The following is a 24,169-nucleotide window of genomic DNA, read 5'->3' as shown; positions in this document are numbered from 1 at the left end:
AGATAATTTCACATGCATATGTAGAATAACTTAAGTTGCTGTTTAGACACACGTATAGTTTATGAAGATATATTAGCTAATACTCTGAACCTTCGTAGCCTAACGCAGCTCAGATTTACTGCATTCAGGCCTCTCATGCATTAAAAGGTACTAAAATAAAACTAAATTTTCCACAGTATTCTCACATCAGAATGTATCTGCCAAATCCTAAAACCAAGGCTGTCCAACATGAGCTGAATGACCCCCTCTTTTTCCCTTAAATAATTGTATATTATTGCTAGTCTGAATTTGTCTAGCTACAGCTTTCATGTCTGTTATCTTTTGCTAAACTGAAAAATGCTTGTCAAACTTCTGTTCCCTATGAAGATATTTATATAAACTTTTGATAAACCGAATAAACTGAGCTCCTTGAGTTCTTTTGATGTCTTCCTGTCTTTTGATCAACCACCCCTTCAGTGCTGGTGGGCAGGCTGAGCTGCAGCAGCTGGGGTGTGGGCACGCTGGTGGGCTGCCAGGGTCCTGCCAGCGGGTCGAAGGGCCGGGCAGACAGCTGGGTGGCAATGTCCTTAAAGTGCTGCAGCAAGCTTAGCTGTCGCTGGCTGCCAGAGCCGCCGGGTGTTGATAGATGAGCCCTGGCAATTCCTGCTGGGGCAGTTCCGAGACCTCTCCAGCCCCAGCTGTCCAACTTCCGTAGCAGTGGCAGCACTGAACGTGCCAGTGCTCAGCATCATCTTGACATGTTCGCCTTAGCTCATGTCCGGGGCAGGCGGTTCTGCGGGGTGGCGATCTCTGGTAGGGAGCGAACAGTTGGTGCCAGAAATATCTAAAACTTCCCAAGCATGGATTTTGAAAAATTCTGAACATGTCTGCTAACCTGTCTTCCCCTAGTAAGTTTTTTCCCTTGCTGTCTCATTACCAAACATGATTAAAGCAAAAAACTTGAGGATTTTTACAACACAGTAGAAAACTGAATTCTTAGGCTTATTTGTGCATCCAGAGCATTTGAGATCTTGGAGTATCTGCTTAAGCCTTTTGCTTGTCACGCATTAGCAAACAGGAGGGGTGGCCCCTTTACTGTAGTTTTTCCTGTTTGTCTGAAATGTCTTATTCGGAGTAATTGTAGTGAATTATTTTCACATTTCCTTGCAGTAAAGGTGGACACCTTTGTCAGGACTTTGGTATTTTGTATTTTCTTTTGTATTTTCATAAAGGTATATGTGGGGAAAACCAGTAGGCTGAAATGTCTTTAAAATAATACACAAGTGCTTTCTTATACATCATGTAAGATGCCACTGGAAAAAATCCAAACTGTGCACTCTCACTTTTGAATGAGTCTTCCAAACAGGCTGAAAAATTGGAAATTTCAAAGGCAAAATGTCAAATTGCATCAAAAATGAGTAATTTGTCTAGTTTTCATAATGTTTAAACAACTCGGTGGGCATGCTTTCAGGCTGTTCACTTTTATGTTACTGTAGTCAATGCTCTATATCAAACTACCATGCGTACCAAGGGTTTCAGTGGAAGTGCTTGCTATGGGTGACTGCAGTGACTGAAAAGAGCCCTTCACTGTCAGGCTGGGGGAGAGGGGAGATTTTTTTTTTTCTAAAGCCCCAGTTTTGCAAAGAGTTTGGTCCGTTTAGCTTGTAACTCTGAACTCAGTAAAGCTGTTCCTGTATAAAATTCAACAAGTTTAAGTCTTTTAGCAGAACAAGCCAAGAGGGATTTATTTTGACTATTCACCTAATTGGAGTTAAAAAGTCATTAGTAAGTTGTTCTGACTTGAACTGTACAGCAAGCTTAGGGAGACAGTTATTGTGGGATATCAGCACAGCATGTCTGAACAGGCTTCTTTAACGTAATCCCGTAAGCAACTGGGGGAGTCAACAAGGCATAAGAAAAGCATTTGGACCCTTTATTGCACAGTGAATCGACTGATACCGCTGCTGAGTGAAACAGCATCCGCTTTCCCTGTTCGGTCACGTCCTGCCCTCTCCTCGCTGAGCGTGGTGTTTTGGAGAGCGGTGGTATGCATCGCAGGGGCCTCTTGCCTTTACTGCACGGTAGTCTCTGCAACTGCTGCATCACACTGTCCAGAGAGAGTGGCATTCCTGGGCACAGGTGTGTCATGCAAATCATTAAAAAAAAATATCTGGAGGACAGCTCAAGAGGCAGTGGTTCTTTGTCTCAAGGCAGTATGTGTCTGATCCTCCCTGGACACCCACAGAGCAGGAGGGTCCCTGCCTGCCCTAGGCAGGCAGCTCCAGCACTCACTAGCCTTCCTCCTGCACAAAGCTTTTCTGACCTGCATCTTTTCTGCTGTAATTGAAGCTTGCCCTGACCACCACAGCAATGAAGGATGCTCTCTGCAGCAGCATCTTAAACCATTGAGAATTTTCTGCTTTGCCCCCTCCTGTTCTTACTATCCCTTTCAATCCAAAGCCCTGCAACTTCAGTCCTTCGTCATCTCTCACTGATCACTTCATAGGACCCAGTGTTGTTCCATAGCTTGTCTCAGGAGGAAGTTTCATTTCCTATAACCAGGTAAAGCTTAGGTTTACACTTTACTGGTGGTGCAAGTAGAGATTTACCAAAGGACTATATAGCTAGGTGTCACTTTTATTAACATTGAGTTAGTTGATCAACTGTTCTGCCCCTTTAAAAATCCCCCTGCACTTCTTAAAGAGTTACATCATGCTTTTAGTGCTCATATTTAACCTGGGCTAAATAAGATCACTGCAAGTTATCCAAATAACTTCTAAGGTGTCTAGGAAAACAAATTGAAATATCTTTTAACAATATTTAAAACAGTAGCATGGTAGGGCTCAGTGCCTTCCAGTGTGTGTAGCTGGCTGGAACTAACTTCCCTGGACCTGACTGTACTGCAAAGCTCCCTGCTTCTGCTGACTAACTACCCTGGGTCTGCTCTGCCCTGCAACTCCTCTTTGGCTGATGAAGCAGCTCTGATACCTGCCCAGAGCACGGGGAGATCCCAAGCCCTGAAGGAGAGGAGGAGAGCAGTGGGGCAGGGAAGGGTTTCTAGGGGAAGGACCACATCACACTGCAGAGTCCAGCATGGTGTAAAGTCCTTCAGGAGTATCTGTCATGAGAATAAGGTGGCTTGGCAACAGAGACTTTGGGAATCTGGGGGAAGAGGGATAGAAGAAAGGCTATTGTTTTCACCCATCGTCCTCTGAAACGTGACCCCTTCCCAGGCCAGGAAGGCTCTTGTTCAGTAGTAATGGGATGGCTTTGCTGTGTTATGCTGAGAGTGCTGTGAAGGGTTATGATGATGCTGTCCAGGGAGGTGGCTCTGTTCCTATCGCTTACGTACTGTAAAACAAAGATTAAATTTGGCGGGTGGCTGAAACATGAACAGTGAAATGTGGCTAGGACTAACAAGCTGATAATATCTGTCAATATAGAAGTACATTTTCTTTTTGTGGTTTTTTTTCTGGTATTTTCCTGATACAGATGGACCTGTCTTGGCTTTAACTTCAGGAAGAAGAGCTGCTATAGTAGCAGCTCACTGTCATCTTTCAGTTGAAAATACTGGGATGGAGATCACCTGGCTAGAGCTGCTTGTGGAGTATAACCTCTGACAGGAGTTTGGTTTGTAGGCGTGGAGAAACCTTTCTGGTGTGTTGTCTTCACAGATCGCTTTTGCTATGTGGCTAGAGGCTGGTTTTCAGGGTTAGGAAGAGTAAAGGTGTCAAAAAAAGTCAATGGGAGCCAACACCACAGCTTTACAGCACAAATGATATCAATGCTCCAAACTAAAGAATTCAAGTTAAACCTTCATTTGTGCTGTAAAGCTGTGGTGGAGATTACACATAATGTTCAAATTTGTAGTATAATGAGAAAAATTTGAAGTTACTGAGTTTGCACAAGTAAAACTTTCTTTAAAAAAGCACTTCACAGCAAAAATATACCTAATACAAGATACTATTTTTAATGTGCTTCAGTAAGCAGTATAGACTTGTACAGAAATGCACCTGACAGTTGTTGATCAGGTTTCCGTGTTGAAAACAGAAGGCTTTTTGTATTCTTTATGAAGTATTCAATGTGGAAGCACCTTCTCTTGAAGCTGATAAATGACAGGGAGGACTAACTCCATCTACACTGAGGATGGATTGTGATTTTCCTCTGTTTAGAAGAACACTACTGCCTCAGCAGACAAATAGACTTCATAGACTTGTGAGGGTCCAATGCACGAGTGTCTGGGGGGCTGGAGGGCAGGATCTTTCTTGCACTGCTGCAGAAGCTCTTAAAGTATTGAATCGAAGAGGAGCTTGTTCTCACAGAACAAGATAGGTGGCACGCTTCATACAGTTAGTATGCCTCAAAAAAAGCTGTGTTTGTGCCCTGATACAATGTCTGCTTTTCTACAAGGAATACTTATTTTATCTGGAATTTACTACTGTGTAAGATGTTAATCTTCACAGTGGCTGTCAGGTGGCAAAGAGCACCCATGAAGGAGCTGGATGACATGTCCTGAACTACTTTGGTGAGATAATGGCAGAGCTATAGACCTGCCCTACACAGTTATTGGGAGGCGGAACTTTAATACAGTGTTTCTTCAGCAAAAAGTCACTTTTCTGCTGGAAAGATGCCCCGAGATGTATGACTGCACAGTCTCTTAGCTAGCTGGTCCGCAGTTTGCATTCATTGATCAGTGAGTTGATAGAAATGAAAACCCACCGACAGCAATGAATGTTGATTGCAGCCATTAGATGCTAAAGATGTGCAGCGCTGTTCCTTCAGACTGCTCTGCTGTTACTGTGTTTTCACATGGAATAGTATTGCAGTCGTCTTCACCTCAGGACATACAACTATTTTAGGGCTTCTTAAAAGCTTGGTGACTTCTGGAAAGTACACTTTCACAGGGAGAGTAGTAGAAAAACATTCTTCAGTTTAGAAACTACATTAAAAATATGGTATAAATTGCCTTTTTTTGGTAGAGGTGATTTATTTTGCTTGGTTACGCCACTTATACTACAGATTCTTGTGGTCAGGAGTATCTGTTTTGTAGTTTACATGGTTTTTGACTCTGTGTACCCCAAGGGTTCGAAAATGGTGCATTCACTGAACCTTCCCTATTCTTGCGTTTAAATTCTTTTCCAAAAATTCTCAAGAAGCACATTGTCCTCTATCTCAGTGAGGGCTGGGCCTCATCCTGGAAGTGTTTGCATTACACCAGTAGGAGACACATCCTGCTTAAAAGCATTTATCATAGACTCCTAGAATGGTTTGGGCTGGAAGGGACCTTAAAGATCATCTCGTTCCACCCCCCCTGCCATGGGCAGGGATGCCTTCCGCTAGACCAGGCTGCTCAAAGCCCCATCTGACCTGGCCTTGAACACTGCCAGGGATGGGGCATCCACAACTTCTCTGGGCAACCTGTTCCAGTGCCTCACCACCCTCACCGGGAAGAACTTCTTCCTTACATCTAATCTACATCTACCCTCTTTCAGTTTAAAGCCATTACCCCTTGGCCTATCATTTCCTCATTGAGTCTACTTCTTGGCTATCAAAAGAACTACAATGCCATCATGATTACCGAGGTCTCCACTGCTGTTGACAAGTGGTTTATCACTTTGAGCAACTGTTTCAGATGGTGAACTTCGGCGTGGTTCAAGATTTTTAGACGTTATGCATTTTAGTCCTTTACGGTAGGAAGGCTCTGATGGTGCATGTAACTATCAGCTGAACCACCTTCTACTGGCATGTGTTTTGACAAAGGCCTGTTTTGATATTTTAATGCCACTAGGTCATATGGTACAAGCATATAAAGGTGCAAAGTGTGCTTGAAGGGAACAGCCTTAACTTTCAAGAGCCTGTGCTTTCTCTTGGTCCTGAGACAGGTATCTATTTTATTAAGTGCTACCCATCTGTGACTGTATACAGAAGTAAAATTATACCCGTTACAAGATCTCTTCCTCTAGAGCAGCCTGAGACAACATTCCCTGGCATGTGCTTTGAGTAGTTTCTTCTTTTATGGGTTCTGCAGTCCCTGTGGGGGCAAACCAACTGCCTGCTCCCTTGTGAAGTCATGCGCTGTCAGAGCCTGCTGTGTACAGTCCTACATCTAGTCACCCAGACGGGATAGAAAGGGTACCATGTAGATACTGCTGAGGTGCCTGTGCATTTGACTTTCTGTTCCTTTGAAAGGAAGGACATTTTCTTGCTAGTCTAGTCGTAAAGCGACAGCGTGAGTCGAAGGAGCAGCTGGACCTTGCTGGGAGGGATCCGGTCCTCGGCCAGCGTTCCCGGTGAGCAGCTGCTGAAATCGAGCGCAGGTTCCTGTGAGCAAATGAACTGACATTCCAAAGCTTTTTCCAGTGAAGCTCAAGTTGCCAGCCCAAATGGAAACGAGGTTTCCCTCCTGATCTGGCCTGTATTCTGCTATTTTGAACATACACCATGCTCAGATTTGTTTCCAAGCATACCATATGGTGCAGATACGTTACTGCTTTTGTGCTGCCCATACAAAACCTTCCGTTACTCTCAGATACTTTGTTTTGCAGAAATTCTGCTCTAGTATAAAGTTTTAATTTTTTTTTTTAAGAGAAAACAAACATTTCTTATACACCAATTCATTGTTGGAGAAAGTAGAAGAACTGGAAAAACTCAACCTCTGTAGCTCTTAATATAATCTGTAAATCATGACCTGTTAATGGCAACCATATGTGAAAAACTATGAAGGTTCAAGCTTTCCATTTAACAGAGGGTTTGTGATAAACCTCAAGGTACAGTCAACGGTCGATGGTTTTTTCTAGTTCTCAAACTCACCGACAGCGTTGAATGTTCACTGAAGCTATCCAAAGATGGCTGTATACATGCGCTGTACATATTTTCCATGCATATGTTTTCCATAGACTAGCAGTGGAAACACTGCTGAGGACTGCACATTCTTTATTGTAAAGTCTTAAACTGCAAGTATTTTAATTACGAAATGGAACCATGAGGACTAATGAATTGCAGAAGTGTAACACTACAGTTATGGATGCTAAGTTGACTTAGTGTTTCTTTAAAACAACTTTGAATATATCTGAATTGCAGTTGTGAAAAAGCGTTTCCTCCTGTGGATATGCATATTCTAAATAGCTATGCTAAGGGTGTTTATAATCTTTCAGATTTCTTTATAAAGTTCACTTAAAAAAAAAAAAAGTCGAGGGGACACCCATAACTGTAAACCAACGAAAGTGAGAGTGCAGAGGGAATCTACTTCTTACTGGAGTACATAATGTCTGTTTTTATTTGTACAGCTCCTATCCCCTCTCTTCTTGACCACGGGTTTTTAAAGGCTTTATTTGTGCCACTGCTTTACAGCATGCAGATTCTCAGCAACTGCTTGGCTCAACTAAGATGACCCTTCAATGGCAGGAACATCTTCCTGGGCAGAGCTGCTGGGGAGTGGGATGGGGATTGGTCACAATGCTTCTTCAGTCACTTGATTCCAACTGGATTAACTTGACCCTAGAATGTTTTTGGTATTGGCTGCAGCTTCTTCACCCAATCGTTTCTTCCCTCTGCTCGCTAACTTGTCTGATACTCTGAGCTACTGAGATGTTGTGGCCCTACATGCTGCAAGAAACTCACTGGTAAATCCTCTAGAGTTGTGTCTGTGGCAGCTGAAAGCATGAAAGGGCATCACTGAATCACCAGTGAGTCTGTATGCCATGGGCAAGTTTACAGAGGCATTTAGTGCTGGACTTTAACTGTTTAAAGTTGGATTCCTCCATTCCCTGTAATGGAGATTGAGCAGCCTGGCGTTCAGGGGTATGGGAAATCCTGCCCAGAGTGAACCACTGCATGAGAAGTCCTTCTGATGCTTGGATCATTTTTAATGTGATCTAGAACATTATTGGAGCAGCTTAACTGCATGTTTTAAACTGAATATGTAAATGTCTGCCTAAGAATGTACTGGTTAGAATAAATGAATTGCATTATCTTTCCCCTGAAAAGTGGCAAAAGGGATTTATTCTCTTTAAATCTCTATATTGCATCTGTCTAATTATCTCACTTTTTCCACCTGGCTTGCATGGTTTGAGAGGAGGAATTATTTGAAGCTTGTTTGTTAAAAATGAAATCTGCTGCTACATCTGAAATAACTTTGCTGTAAGTGAAGTGCAGCCTACATAGTTAGTGGGGATAATTTATCACTTAAGTTCTGGAGACTTGCTTTTAATTGAGAGTATTTTCTCTTGTCGTAGGGACTGTTAAGTGTCTCTGAATATCCTGAGCTGATACATGTAACTTAACAGTAAGTGTATTGTCTAGTAAAGTACTTGAAACCATCTACTATATTGAGTAAGCTGTCTAAGAGATGAGCTTGCTCCCAGAATAGAGTTTGTAGTCGCACTTAAATGGACTGATTTTAATGGTATCATTAAACATCAACTGATACTGAAAATCAAAAGAATTCTCTGAGAATTAGTCTCACCTTTTTCTTGCCATCTTTTTGGAGTAGGAGCTGGTGGAAAGAACAAAGAAAATTTGAATTAATAACAAGCAATGCTCAGCCTCGAGTGTTAAGCCTCATGAGTGTCCCAGTGTGAAGGGTGACTACATGTGGTAGGTATAACATAAATCAAGGAAACTAAGTTCAAGTCAACCATGAAATTTTGGTTTTAACAAACCAAACCAGTCTGTTTATATTTAAACTACATTGTGAGAGAGGCTTTTTCCTCAGTTCACTACTTGTTCCTCCTTTTGTACCTCTGCTGACCTTGGACTTGGTAACTTTCATCTTCTCATTTCATGATTTGAGAGCTTGAATTTCTTCTGAATGTTAAAAACAAACTGTACATGTTATTTCTGTATCCTGGCTGCATGTTCCTTCCCTCTTGCAAAGTTCAAAGCTCCCCATCAGCTAGATTTTTGGACAGATTCTGAAATGATAAAATAATTCTCTGGAAACTGTAACTGGGCAATATGTGCAAGGCTCAGGATAGAAAAAGATGAAATCTTTACAACTGTTCTGTTGTTGGAAGTTTTACCCCCAGAACTGCATACAAAATCCATGTTCTTTTTCCATTCTCCAGTCCTTTCTCTCTCTGGGGAGGGGGTGTGTGTGTGTATATACATACATACATATGTATAGATCTATATAGTGAAGGAAACTTAAGAGAGGATTACCTGTTACAGCAAGAGCCATGTGAAAACTACAGTAGTGAGTGCTACCAGCACGGAGATAGGATTTCTGTTCCACATACTCCTAGTACTACTTCTTGTTACTGTTGCTCAAGTGATTGCCTGTGTCTTACCACAAGAACTTCTGTTCACTTTTTTGCATTAGCATGGCAGAACTGGTAAGGTGCTGTTGACGTTGTTATTCTGTGGCCTGCTTAGTTTGGTCTGACACACCCTGAAAGTTATTACCTGCCATGAATTTTCAACATACCTTCCTCTCAGACTTTTTGCCTAGCAAGCACTGAAACCAGCCCATAGTTGACAGTTGCCACCTCTATTGTTACTGCTTAATTATTATTTTCTGTTGTGGAAAAAGCATTAAGTGGACCCGACACCTCCCCTGGATGCTAAAGGCAGTCAACCATGGGGCATGGGTCTCTGAAAGCCTGACTCTGTTAGCTCTGTACGTGGAACGCCTTATAAATTGGAATCCCTCTGAGGTCATCAGTGTAGTGACGTGAATCAGGGAGGTAGTGGATTGCTGAAGTAGAACTTTACAATGAAAATATTGTAGATTCAGAGCACATGGGGTTTCCTTTCAACTTACAGTGGAGAGAATGGGTTTCTGTATAAAGAAAATGGTTTCCTCAAAATATGCACACAAACCCTGAAACTAAGAGGCTGCTAACCTGATGATTGTCTGAAGTACGGGGACAGGATTTAGTTAATTTTGTGGATGTTTCTGGTGCTGTGTATTTATGGTGCCTGAACAATTCTTACACTCTAATTCAATCGTTCTATTAGTTCCACACAATAAGGCTTTTATTTATAGCAGGGCAGGAATCCTAATGGCACTGCCCTAAGGTGTCACTAAATAAATTTAACGTATGTATCTGGTAGTAAAACAGCTATACTTTCCCTTCCATCCCCCCCGTGCTATAGCTGTGACTCTTACAAGGGAGGTGTGCAACTCCAGCGTATGAAAATCAGGGCTGAGATTGTGCTCAGCACACAACACAAGAGTCTTAGTGCCTGCCTTGAAGCATCCATGGAAATGCCATGGGCAAGCATGTTTACTTTGTCCTGTAACAAGTTTTAATTGTACTACAAAAATGTGTTTTCTTTGTAGATGTAAATGACTTCAGCAGCGTAAGCATGCAAATACACCTTGACGAGACAACAGGGAGACAAGAGCATGTAATCGCTGGCAGTATTTTTAGTTATTGCTGTTGTTTCACTGAAATTTGAGCAAGCATTTAAGTAGCAATGCCATGGCCAAACACTTCAGATTCAGCCGTCTTCTACAATTAGCACTGGAGATTATTTTTTTAAACTGTCCAAAAGCTCCTTGGACTGCCTACTACTTGACAAGTCTTGGGACTACATGAAATCAGAGGACAGTTACCAGTCTGTTCCATTTGCCCTTTTAAAACATAGTGCTGTGACAGTGATCCTAGAGAAAATCAATGCAGAGCTCTTCTGGGACCTGAGAGAAATGCTGTTAATACCAGTTTCCAGTGATTTATGGAGGACTTGCCAAGTTATTTTGATCTAATTTTCAGTTGACAAGCTTGCTTTTGGATGCAACATACCCTAGACTTTTGTAAGGTGTTTGACTTAATGCTGTATGACAACTTAAACTGGTATGATACAAATTTGCTGTGGCAAATGTTAAAAGGATTAAAAAATGACAAACGGGTAGGTCTCAATGCAATTCTAAGTGGGAACTTGATCCAGTTGGTGCAGTCTTAGAGTGACTGTTTGCCCTGTCCTAAAACATTGCTGTTACTGGCCTGGGAGAAACATAGTAGCAGGTGTTAGCAGGTTTGGGGTTTTTTAGACAGAAAAGTGACACAAGTCTGTATCTCTAGATAAACCAAGCATAAGTGACTGCTTTGGTATAGTCCAATGCAAAGTTACATGTTTGGGAACAAGGAATATAGACCATGTGTGAACATAAAGGACTCCACTGTATGAAGCGGTACTTGCTATGGTAGATAATTAACTGCATGTGTGTGCACAATCTGACTTTTACTACTGTGCAAACAATGAAATATTGAATAGGAACAGAGCCTGTTGCATCTGCTTTTAGTTCTTCTGTAACTGCTGAAATGATACTTTGTCCAGTTCTGGTACAGACTGCCCTAAAGACATCACTGAGCTGAACAGGTTTAAGAGCAATTAAATAATCGGAAAGACTGTCACCAGTAAAATAAAGTTCTCTGAAGCAAACCAGCAAAGGCTAGGGAGTTTTGTCCTGTCTGTTAGTATCTTCACCTGCACAAATGAGCCACATAGAGCAGAGCAACACTGCCTTGAGCTTGGTAATGGGTCTGGTTTTGCAGGGGGAAAGCAGAACCTTGAAGATGAGTGTTAGCAGGGAAAAATGGTTTGACTTGCCCTTCAGAAACTCGATGTGCGAACTTCTGTTTCAAGAGCATATGGGAGAGTGGAAAGCTTTTTTTGAACTACAGGGAGGCGATTTTGCAACAAAACTATTTTGTATTACATACTCCTTGTTCTTGGGAAATATTGGACTAAGTCTCAGCAAGTGATTTTAGCAGAAAAGTAAAATTATTTTGGTTTTGATTCTTTTTGTCAAACATGATAAAATAAGGCATTTATGAATGAGCTAGTCTGGATGTTCTTGAAATGTGACATCCCAGGTTGAGTAATCAGATGCCCTCTAATTTTTTAAGCTCTTTACTGAACTTTTTCCAAGCTGCTGAAATAGTTGTATTTTTTAAACAAAACTTGTTTTACCTTTCTAGAACAAACACACAAGCTCTCAGAACCAAACCCTCCATCTCTTGTTACCTGCTAAAGGAAGTATTTGTAAAATTTGCTTGTAGTGAGAAGGGCGGCTGGGGCTGGAAGATGTTACCACGGTCAGAAGCTTTCTTGCTGACCTACTTACACAGGACTGATCGTACTGGATTAGACTCCAGCTCGCTATTCTGTCTCCAAAGTTGTTTTTGTGTAAGGTGAAGGGATCAGACGCACAGTGTTGCAAGACCTGACTGCCTCTTCACCAAATTTTCCAAAGGACTAAGTACAACTTCACCCGGGCAAACTGGGGAGAAGATAAGGGGCTTCTTCAGGACCGCAACAGCTTTCCAGCACCCCAAGGGTGGCGTAACGGATGTTTTTCTGAGTAGACCCAGCAGGGATGGTTTTTGGAGCAAGCTGCATTTATGAGCTGTTTGTACCTGCAGCGTACATGGAATGAAAATGACATCAGCCCAGGATGTCTTAATAATAAGTGTATCTTCATCTCGTTTCACATAACTTCAGAAATTGTCTTTGTTGGGAAAAAACTGCCTTCATGTTTGGGACCATTATTGAATTGTAGCTGTTGGCTGCAATCAATAAAGCAGTTCTGACTAAAATACAATCAAAACAGTGGCTAATGGATGTTTAGAAAAGGATACAAGGAGGAGAAACTTCCATATTTCCTACTAACCATCTCCTGTCTTCCAGACATTTTTCAACACAGAGAGGCTTCTGGAGACGGGCTTCTGTGCATTCAGTAACCATGAATGCATTTTTCTTTTCATGAATTTGCACAGCTTTCCTGTAAACTTTTATCCCCCATCTTTTAAGATAACAGTTGTTGCCATTAAGATTATTGTCTATATTAGATTCATCATTTTTAATAGAGAGGAATCTCAGGTGTCCTCCTGACAAATTCCTGCAGTTGTACTATGCCCTGACACATCTAATGCTGGGTAAGCAGCTTCTGTAGATACAAATAACATTGTCTCTTTTGGTATATTAAACATGCTAACAATTCTTCATCACTGAAATACTGCATTGCCTTAGACCTAGGACGCTTTATCTTTATCATGGTGGTGAATTTAAGATAAGTACTTCTTCAGAAGATACTCCTATGCTGACTGCTCTTCTTGGCTGGCAACTCTGTGTCTCTGTGAAGATCAGAAAGATTTCCCATTAGCTGTGAATTTAGGCATAGTTCCTGTGCCTCCGTTTTAAGAAGGAGAGAGATGATCCTAACTGCAGATGATTCTGTTACTGAGATTGTTTTCTGCCTTTTAGCATTTTAGAAATTGCTGGCACAGTCATCAGTATGACAGTCTTCGCAAAAATTAGTTCCGTTGCAGAGAACTGCCTTTTTGCTCTGAGATTGGAACTAGTTAGACTGGACTTGGCCAGTCTTTTTCAGGGTAGGGAGGGCAGAAAATGCCTTCCGTTCTCGTACTAGTCTCGACAGTCAAGCTGCGATTCCCTTGTTATTGTTTCTGAAATGTATAATGTAGCTGGAGACGATAATGTTAAAGAGAATCCTGTTTTTTTGGAATTAAGGTCATCTTTGGTTTTGATGAGCCAGTGCATGCTGCGAAGCCTTCATTGTGTGAGCTCATTCTGAATGTGATGCCTACCCTCGTATGTGTGTCTTACAAGGAATCATTTTAGTTTTTTGATTTGAGATACTGAAGAAATGCCCAGAACCTGCATGTGCGATTGACAAACATGGGAAAAGCATCTTGCAAACTAATCAGGAGAGAAATTTGAGGTATCTCTTTTGTTTATATGGCTTGATTTTTAAAGACTATACTAAAACATGATCCCTGCTACAGAAGGGAAGGTCCGTTGCTGAGCAGGATGTTTCACAGGTGGCTTCCTGCGACTCCAGACCAGTGGCATGACCCCCATTTTAACTGCTGCAGCATGCCCCTGTTCGCACACTGATCATACATAACAATATAAAAATAGAGATTTTTTTTTTCATATGCTAATTGGGACTTTTATATTTGACTCACTGTTTGGAATATTAGCAATACTAGCTGGATAAAGCTTAGGTTACCTGCTTGGGAAGCAGTATGGATGGGAAGGAATCAAATGAACGATTTGCTTTTCATAACCATAATGTCTCCTCCCGATTCATTGATAACTGTCCCTTTGAAGATAATTAGTTTCTGTTTTTCAGCTTTATAACCCAGCAATTCTCATCTGATAGACTTCAAGATTTGGAGTTGTTCTCAAAAGAAATGCCTCTAAAATCTCACTTTTTGGTTCAGTTTTGGCAGCATGGCACCTCTGGGTCAATTTTATGCTGCCATCTTGTAAGACTCCATTTCACGATACACTCAGTACAATAAAAGATTTTACTTCCAATAACTGTAAATAACTGAAGGAAAGAAAATGACATTACAATGACGTCGTAATGAGCAGGAAAAAGGTGACAATCCATCCTATCATCTTCCCCATTCTCCTCTTCCTAGCCGTTGTGAGATTTTTTATCACTTGCCAACATGTGACTTAGCTGGAAATGCATTATTCTTTCAATGAGAAGTACATCTTCCTCATGAGCTGAATGGGTGCTACACACAGAACAAGTGCCCTGATCTCGCTGAACTTGTGCAAGATGCTGGCTTCCCACTTTCTGGGTTTGGCTACTCCTGTTTAGTCACAGCAGGTACCATGAGGCCTCAATGTATAGTGCTCCTTGCTGTCAGGAAAAAAACATTATTACATCCTACGCATGGTCTAATCCATGCGATGGACAAATCTCCACTGCGTTTCATTGCTGTTTGTTCACATTTTCACACCAAATTCATTTAGCCTTGTTTACAAATTATCTGAACTACAGCATGCACACACAGCATTGACCTTAGAGAACTGCAGCCCTATTTCTGTGATACTTTTCTTTCCACTGCTCTTGTGTATGCTGCTCAAGCAGAGAGCAGCACCATCTTTGTAACTGTTCTTCAGGTATTAAAATTTAAAATAGAAGTATCTTCTAAGACTCTTGCAGAACAACTAAGTATTATTTTAGGGAAAAAAAAGGTGTTCTCTTGTATCTGGTTACCAGGCAAATATTCTGTTGGAAGAAAGAGTTCCTCCCCCCCTCCTATATATTTAATTTCTTTGCTTTTGTGTGCTTTTAAATATGGGATGGATGTAGATATGACCCCCAGGTGAGCAGGACTCAGCCATTCTTTTCTGAATTATACATTTAGCCTATTTAAATGCAGCCATCATGTGAAACAAAAAGGAGAAAATGTACTTATGTTCATTTAGAAGAATGATCTTTGGATAACATCACCCAAATATTGCTGTTTTTTTATCTTGCCTACAAAATAAATTGGTCCCAGTGTGCTGTAAGATGCATATAAAAGTTTGAATATGAAAGTAGTATAAAATTCCGATGACTTAGTAGAACTAGCTTTAGAATTTTGAAAAAAAAAACCCAACCAAAAAACAGATTCACTAAGTACAATGCTAGAGACTTTAATCTGTGGATCTCAATCTATGGTCACATTTTATTTTTTTTTTTGGTGCCCTTTCTACTGCTGTTTGATTGTATTACCTACCTTTCCTCCTGGGGTGTGATGAGAGCACAACTGTTCTATATGTGTTTTGTACCACAGCATGATAAGCCACAGAGACTGATGATGATAATTCTAAAATTTGGTTGGCGTACTGTTCTTTGAATTGCGGATTCTGCAATCACTTCATTATTTTCATAGTTTTCCTTTTACACTGAACTCATTGGTGTTTAGAAAATATTTTCTAATATTTTAAGATAGACCTTCTCCCCTTCCCTCTCCCAAATACTTACACTAACAAACCAGTGTGTTTGCATGATCTATGTTTCAGTAATTGCTTTGTAACCGGAACAATTAAGAGTGGTGAGAGGAAAGGAAATTTGTCATAAAATGTTCCAAATGGAAATCTGCTTTTATGTGGTTTCAGAATGACAACCCAGAAAGCATAGGTGGATATACTGCAATATTGTCAAAATTCAGATAGCACAATCTTTATACTCAATAAGTAAACACCAGGGCTTTAGGAGGGAAGTCTGGTTCTGCTCTCAGGCTGAGCAATCCAAACCAACTATCCTTCGAGGGCACCACAAAGCTCATACAGATGATACAAATGAAATAGCCTCACTTTACTCAAATATTTCAGCATGTTCTTCATTTCCAAAGTAGACTGCAGAAATATTGCATCTATCCACTGTTTACTGAAGGAAAAAAATGAATTAAATAGGGCAAACAAAGCTGAAGCTAAGCTATTATGTATTTCAGATTGCTTAGTATTTGGCATGTGGACCAAATGCTTTAGATTATAAGGCATAAGCCTTTCAGAACCTTAAGTTATTTTAAAATTAAATGGATGACAGGCACAGGTCTGCTGCATGGATTTGATTTTCTTTGTGTCTTAGCAGAAGTAGTAAGCAACGTCTCTTAAGTATCTAATAAAGCTATTTTCTGCTATTATAGAGAGGTTTGCTATGAGAAACAGAACTGAGGGAGTACCACATTTTCAATAAAACAAATTGAACAGATTCTCAGAAATCTAGGTCACAGTAACAGATGACCTATACATGGTCCTAGTTTTTGATGCAACTGTCTAATCTGCTCTGAGAGTACTAGCCAGACATCATTCCTAATTGACCTTGATATTCAGTGAACAGAAAGAAAGCTAAAGCCACATGATATTTAAATCTTTAGCAGAAAAAAATATATGGCAAACTTGAATGCATTCTGTTTTATAACTAGAATCTGTATTTGTCATATGAACCTTGTGTGCAAACGTGTTATCACGTAAAAATCTGAATTTGAGACTCCACCTAAAGAAATAAATCTGAATACGAATAGCCATTCATAGCATCCAGTTCCAGAGGAGAGTTTTCATGTCCCTTGTATAACCATATTTTGTAATGCAGCTGCCCTGTCAGACTTCCTCATGAAGGCATAATGTTCTCTGGCTAGGTGAGAGCTCTCTTGTTCCCTTGGTCTGGTCTGTTCAGCTCGAAGCCCAAGAGCTAGTGGTACCCAGATTTAAAGGCACTGTGATTATGTAAATGGGAACTGCTGACACTCCAGGGCATTGGCATGCGTGCAGCTGTAAATGTAAGCAAATATGGGAGACTGGAAATTACAGTCTGTATGCTTAAACCCTGACCACCTCTGTTTACAGACCAGACTGATCCTTTTTATTCATGACATCAGACTTGAAATGTAGCGTTATTTACAGAAGGCGCTACAGACTTTCTACACGTGAGAAAGGACGGATGTGTACTTTTGTGCTAAAGTAAATGTATGGTTTGCCAGTAAGCCCGAAAGAAACTAAGTAGTAAAGCCTTGAATGCTTTCAAGAATTCAAGAAAACTATAAACTGATTTAGGTTACCAAATTAAGAACCAGTAAACGTACCACAGGAATGTTTTGGATTGATAACCTATGGTTTGCTGGACCTCACCAACTCTGTTTCAATGTGCCTGTATTTGGCAAGAAATGACTGCGTCACTTCTGAGGTTCATCGTGCCTGGCACTGGAGCCACCATCAGAACACACAGATGATGTCTACTGTGCATTAAAAGCAGTTGTGAGTTGTGCTGTGGAGCAGCCCCAGTGTCTGGTGGGGAGACACGTTAGTGCCCCGTGTGCCGCTCTGTGCCCGTCCACTTCAGCACGCCTGCCCCGAGCGTTCTGCTGCTCTTAATCACATTTTGGCATCTCATCTCAGACAGTCTGGCCTTCTTGTGTCAAATGCGGGTTAACCGCAGGTCTGAGTAATGTGGTGTTGCAAAACCAAACTGTGTACAGTTGCAAGGCAGCTAAGATTGAAAGTGACCTGCTACTGAGCAGGCAGAATTCCTGTTCTCAAGCTTCCTACAATACTTATTCACACGCACGTGTATTTAGGTGGCACAATTAATTGTTAATGTAGAAGGGGTTTTGGTATTGAGATGCAGCACTTCAGTACACTCAAAATTTGCAGTTTTATGCAATGGCCGTTCATGGTGATTGTGTTAATTTCTTTGTATTATGGTTCAGGACAGCTGCTGATGGTTCAAACTATTTTCAGGCAGTACAGGGAAAGTGGGAATGACTGAAGTCAATTTAAAAAGGTGATATCATCAGTCTGTACGTCCATGTTGCTTCTTATGAAAAAAACACATGCTTTCACATTATCCTTAACATAAAAATACCTCATTGTTGTCTTTTGAGTTCTTAACGTTTGAAACTTCCGAGTGATATTAATCAATACTGTGGTTTTGAAATGATTACAGCATCTGCTGGCTATCACCAAGATAAAATGAAATTCTTAGGACTCATTTTTTTGTTAAATTGCCAAGCGTATTGCTAGATTTCAGCATACCTGATGCATTCTTATTGGCAACTAACCCTGGAATGCAATACTATATAATCTGACTATTCATTAATATATATGTGTTGGTCTTTTGCATCAGCTGCGGCTTCCAAGTCTGTTAATGGTTAACAGGTTTCTTCTTTTTTGTGAGTCTTTATAAACTTTCTACTGGAATAGCCATAACTGCAGTTTGGAAAACTGACTTTTGAATTATCTGTTATTTCTATGTGCGGTTTAAAAAAACTGACCACACAAGAACAGCCATCAGCATCCTCTTCTTACGTGCATGATGGGATTATTCCCATGTCCAAGCTGAGTATGCAGATGTTTACGGGGGCGGGTTATGCCCAGACATTCCTTTTATGGCTATTTTGATTAGGCAGAAGCTCTTTTTGCCAACCTCTGATGGTCTGTTTGCCATTCAAAGTGATATGCTTAACAGGTATTCAAACTCCAAGGGCAGAATTTAACTTTCCAGCATATTTTTTTTTTTTAGGCAGCACTTTCAAGGGGTGGGTTTTAAAATCAGCCTCCAGATGAACATCAAGTATTAGCAGTCTTACAGGTAACTGAGGAGGTTGCTGTATTTTAATAATACCATGGTATTTAATCTAAAAGTGCTTTGTAGGTAGAGCCATCAATATCCTTAGCCTTTTTTAAAAACAATCCAGAATATTTTTGTTCAAAGGCTTATTTTAGGTAGGTCCTTCTGGATTTGTAAGTACCAGCAAGAAAAAAAATCAAAATAGCTTGATTGTAATCTAGCCTGATTCTTATCACCCAAGTTTTACTGAGAAGTAATACACCCAAGCCATTGTACTGCATCAGGAAGAGAATTCAAGGAAATTATATAATTATTCAGACAAAACTGACTCCTGTGAAAAGTATTTACATTCACATTTGTATTTCTAATGTTCAGAAACAGCAGTTGAAAATTATGAGCTGGCCCCTCACATATATGGATGTGTTATTAATCTTACAAGTAGCACCTTAGAGAGGATTTAACTTTTTTCAAAAATTGTGTTGTTTCAGTCATCTAGGTCTTTTTTTGCCCTATGTTGCTCAAAGGAATAATGGAAGTAAGTCCATCGTCTGCCTAATAGGCTGGTGCACAGCATCAGCACAAGTCTTCCTGGGTATCTCCCAGGTACCTTGAAAGATGGACCTGTTTTCCTCACTTCAAAAATTCTTCCCCTTTTTCTGAGGTCACAAGGATTGCATTGATAAAATATGCTTAAGAGCAGCAAACAGCCCAACCTTATATTTTATGATACTTTGTATCTCTGCAGTTCATAATAAAAACACACATTTCACAACTGCAATCAATGTATTACAACTCTCAATTTCATTGTTTTTCCTGGGTGAAGAAGAGAGCTAAGTCATTCCTGCTGCGCTTGTAGTGACACTTGCATGTAGAGACAGTCCTGGCTGCTCTCTCATGCTGTATGCCTGTGCAAATTTTAAGAGTCTTAATACCCAGTCTGACTGGATATTTTATCTGGTGAAGTTGGTAGGGTAGGTAAGATTTATGGAAAAATAGGGAAAATGAGGAACAGCCCAAATCCTCCTGCTGTTCGGGTGAAGATCGAACCGACTTCCGCCCCTCAGCTGAGGCACCGTGCACAGTGAGGGGCAGGCTTTTCATCTAATAAAACCCGCTGGTTGGTTTTCTGATCTTGATAATTTCTGCTCATTGGCTCCAATCAGCGGATTAAAGCCCAGTCTCTGAGGAGTTCTCATTTTAACTCTGGACTGGGGGGAAAGTAGGGGAAATGGGAGGTACCAGACACTGAACATTTTGGTTTTATTTTTCTTATTTATTTTGGTATTTGCCAAGTTGACACAACTGAGTAATGTCCTCCTACACAACTGATACAGGAGATGCACAGAGCAAATTTACTGAAGCTTTTATGATGAAATCAGCTGTCCGCCTCATCCCCTTACAGCCACCATTAAAATGAAGTCCATTAGAACACAAACACATCTCAGGCTAGACATCAGCTGCCTCAGTAATGAATCTCTGTTTTTTATAAACACTTTGAGGTTTTCTGTCCTCAAAATTCTTTTAATCCCCCCCGCCCCCCACCGGTGAATTAAAATCTCCAGCCAGATCACGCTTCTGCCTTCCAGACACAGGGCAGCGACCGCAGCTGAAAAGTAACCATATGGACTTCATGATTTTATGTACTGTGACAATAAAGCTTTTATGACATTCTAGGTGGTTAAAAATGGCAGTAAGGAGCTCTTAAACATGGCACAGTCATGTTGCTTTTCTGAACCGGCAGACCTGCCAACAGTGCATCAAAAGCTGTAATTTCCTGTGCACTGAAGCCCCTATCTCTGCTGCCTCCAGCTTTGTGTCCCAGGGCTTGTGCCTGTGTGCTAACAAATCTCTATTGTCCAGCGGGGCGAATAGTGGCTGGGACGAAAGAATTGCTGTCTGGTTTCTATTCAAATCCAGGTAGTCAGATATATGAATGGAGTTTCTCGAACAGCCATGTGAATAACCTCTGCTCTGCGTGGAGGCTGCAAATGCTTAACTGGCTGGCGGGTCTGCAGCCCAGCGCCTTAGCTGCAGAAAGCACAAGAGTTTGAAATATACTTTTAATGCTCCTCGTGGATTTTAATACTTATTAACTTTTAAAATATGCTATCTCGCATTCCTGGACAAAACAAGGGGGGTAAATCATCCCCTTCTCAACTTTTAAACTTGTTGAGGAAACCTACTCATAGCTTTAAAAATGAGTTGGTTTTGCTAAGAAACCGACAGGGAAAGTTTATGAAAATTTAATTATTTTCTTAGAACATACCAGATTTGTAAGCGTAAGTTGACAGAGTCTTTCCTTGCACACAGAGCCCATCACAAGAGTCACAGTTAATAACTGCTGATGGTTTGGGGAGCAAAGGCATTACATTTAGATTAAGTTATGTTAAGAAAGAATTCTGGTAGGATAGTTTGAGCAGGAATACTGCAAATCGGGGTTCATTTTACCGCCTGGTTTTTGGGGGATTGGGTTTTGGGGTTTTTTTTGGTTAATGGTTTCGGTCATTAACGTGAGCGATACGCTGCTTGGTAGAAGCAAGACCTCTTCGCAAAGCTCTGCCTGCACGGCCGGGAGAACTAACCCCCCCCCCCCCCCCCCAAAATCTGGACACTCTCGACCCTCTCCCACCTCACCCGAGAACCGCTACAACAACAACAACTGTCGCTAAGCAGTCACCGGTCGCGATATCATCCCCGGGCGGACGACTAAGCGCTTCTCCCCCCCCCCCCCCCGCGTCCCGCCAGGTGTCACCGGAGGGGGACCGAGTCACCCCGGAGCCAGACAAAAGGGGGGGGGACGGGGACACCGGGGGCATCTCCCTGTCCCCGCCCCGCGGTGGCGGAGCCCGGCACCGCCGAGCCCCGCGTCCCGCGGGGCTCGGCGGTGCCGGGCTCCGCTACCGCGGGGCGGGGACGATTCGTCTGGGGCTGCCCCCCCTCCTTTGTGTCCCCGTCTGGCTCAGTTCCTCCCCGCCAGCCCTCGGGCGACACGCGTGTCTGGTTACCGACCCAGACCCGGGAGCAACTTCCAGCGCTGGGGAATGGCTGGAGTTGGTGGTTTTTTTTTTTTTTTTCCCTCCTTCTTCTTCGGGGGAGGAATGGGGGGGGGGTGTCTGCTCAACCCACCCCCCCCCCTTCCACCTCACCCACACCCCCCCAGGGCAGCCACAGGGAGCGGCTCCCTCCAGCTGTGTTACATTAAGCCGAGATATATATATATATATATAAAAAAAAGCTTCTGTTCGGAGAACAAAGGAACACGTGCAGAAATGAGACTGGAAACAAAAAAAAAAAACACACCTCGAATTAAATAAAAAATATAAAATCCCCTGACAGCACGTCGGGACGCAGGGCTGCCCCCGCTCCCCACCACCCCCCCACTCCCCCCGGCGGCCTTAGCCCTAACGAGCCGTTAATCGGGATTAAAGCCTTACCTGGCGGGGCGGCGCGCTCCTGGGGAAGGCTCCGCGCTCGGCTCGCTTTCCAAAAAAAAAAAAAAAAAAAAAAAAAAAAGAAAAAAAAAGGGAAGGAAAAAAAAAAAAGTTGCTGCCGGTGCAAGGCAGGGAGAACAGCTCCCTACCGCTCTCGGGCTCGGCCCTCAGCCCGGCAGGGCGGCGGAGTTCCCCGCCGGGCCCCGCCGCTGCCCCCGCCGGCCGCGCAGCCCCCGTCCGCCGCCCCCCGCCCCGCTATATAGGGCCCAGATGACGGGCAGGGGCGCAGCCGGTCATGTGCGCTTTGCGGCGACGCCGATTCGCTCTCCCGGCGCGGGGTCGCCTCCTGATTGGGTCGGGTCCGCGCACCGGAGGGTTCCCCCCCCCGCCCCGGGCCGCCTCCCCGTCACCCTCCCACACCCCCCCGCCGCCGGCGGGGCGCAGGGCCGGGGCCGGTTGTTTGGGTGCTCGGCGGCGGCGGGGCCGTCTGACGGGCCGGGCACCGCCTCCGCCCCCCGCACCGACACCTGCCTCCTCCCGCCGGGCGGGCGGGCGGAGCGCGGCCCGCGGCTTCCCCCCCCCCACCTCCGGGCGCCGGTAGCGCTGCCCGGCTCCCTCACGACCCGGAGCAGCGCTTAGGGATGTCTTTTGGAGCTCCGTCGCACAATGGGATCAAAACACCCCAAAACGAACCCCCCCCCCCCAGCTCCGGCCCTAGGGAACACATCGGTTCTCCACACCGCACCTACCACGAGGCCGAAGCGACACGTTGGGTGCCCAGCTCGGCCCCCAAATCCCCCCCCCGTGCTTTCTCCCTTTTGTGGGGCTGTCACCCTGATTCCGGCATCCAGTCACGTAGAGCCCGCCGGGAGGGTGCCCGTCCCCAGCGAGCTGTGACACGGCCCTTAATCACGCCAGACAGTCGGGGTCGTCGGCTCTCGTCGGCCTCCCCGAACCCACGGGCCGGGGGATTTATTTATTTCTGGTCCTCCTGGGCCACTGGGAAACTGGGTCAGTGCGCGGCGCGGGCTGGCGCGGCATCTCGTGTTTAGCACGTGAACGTAGATTTATTTAACGTGAGCTGACGTATTTATACTTAAAGGCAATAGCACGTCGTAGTAAGGTTGCGGCGCTTTGGAAGGATGCTGTAGATGGCTCACTGGAAAACGGCTCGGGGATCGTCTCCTCTCGAGCGGTTGGACACCTCCCGCCCCATCTCACTGGTAAAGCTGCCTCCGAACGATACGTAACATCAAGGCAACTTTCTGTCCAGTTTTGCAAGTGTCCCTGTTAGTCACGACACTGCTGTCGGAGTGCGGCGAGAGCAACTACTGCCGTTCCTACTGCAGGACAGAAATAAAATGCATTTAAGTGTGTTTTCCAGTGAGACCACGCGGTGATAAACGCATTCCACTAACTTGCTGGTTTTGGTGGTTTTAGACTAGCAAAACCCAAAGCTGCTCCCGTGCACTTGTCTGTAACCCCTCCCTGTGCTGGAACAGTAAAGTGAGATGCTCGAGTGTCTCTGGAATTGCACAACGAGAATGCGCCAACCTTGTTTTTGTAAAGTGTTTTCAGTGGGAACGCAAGACCATGGAGATAAGTGGGGAGAAGTTAATGTACTTGTTCCACTTTCTCTTCTCATTCTTTTCCAGTCTTTTTAGTCTTCTTTCTCTGCTTGTTTTCAGTCCTTGACCTTTCTTTCTTCTTTGAGGACATTTTGACATGGGGAGACCAAAGTACTGGACACCCTCCTTGGAGTGGAGATTGGACTAGATGATTCCTGAGGTCCCTTCCAACTTACGATCCCATAGGTGAAACATGCACCGTAGGAAAGGTTCTCTTTCTCTAACACTACGTGGCCATTCTCTCTCTGTGTTTCGGTGCTGTTAAAATGCTTTTCATAATGACCATGGTAACCTACTGATGATTCTGGATT

At 43.1% G+C, this 24,169-nt stretch overlaps 1 protein-coding gene and 1 long non-coding RNA gene across 5 annotated transcripts in view; one reads left to right on the top strand and one right to left on the bottom strand.

Moving 5' to 3' along the window:
* Positions 1-24,169, top strand: part of NR6A1 (nuclear receptor subfamily 6 group A member 1) — a 101,591-nt gene that overhangs the window by 21,615 nt on the left and 55,807 nt on the right. The window lies entirely within an intron of this gene.
* LOC138682074 (uncharacterized) lies at positions 255-23,049 on the bottom strand. 2 transcript variants are annotated; one of them, XR_011322294.1, is made up of 3 exons: positions 22,234-23,049; positions 8,444-8,473; positions 255-3,678 (listed from the first exon to the last, which is right to left on the bottom strand). It is a non-coding gene; the product is annotated as an uncharacterized lncRNA (long non-coding RNA). The 2 variants fall into 2 exon arrangements; XR_011322293.1 differs by having other exon boundaries at positions 255-3,330.

The sequence above is a fragment of the Haliaeetus albicilla genome, chromosome 26 (genome assembly GCF_947461875.1).
Source record: "Haliaeetus albicilla chromosome 26, bHalAlb1.1, whole genome shotgun sequence".
NCBI lineage: Eukaryota > Metazoa > Chordata > Aves > Accipitriformes > Accipitridae > Haliaeetus > Haliaeetus albicilla.
Note: the sequence above shows the minus strand (reverse complement) of the source record. Positions and strands in the feature narration are given on the sequence as shown.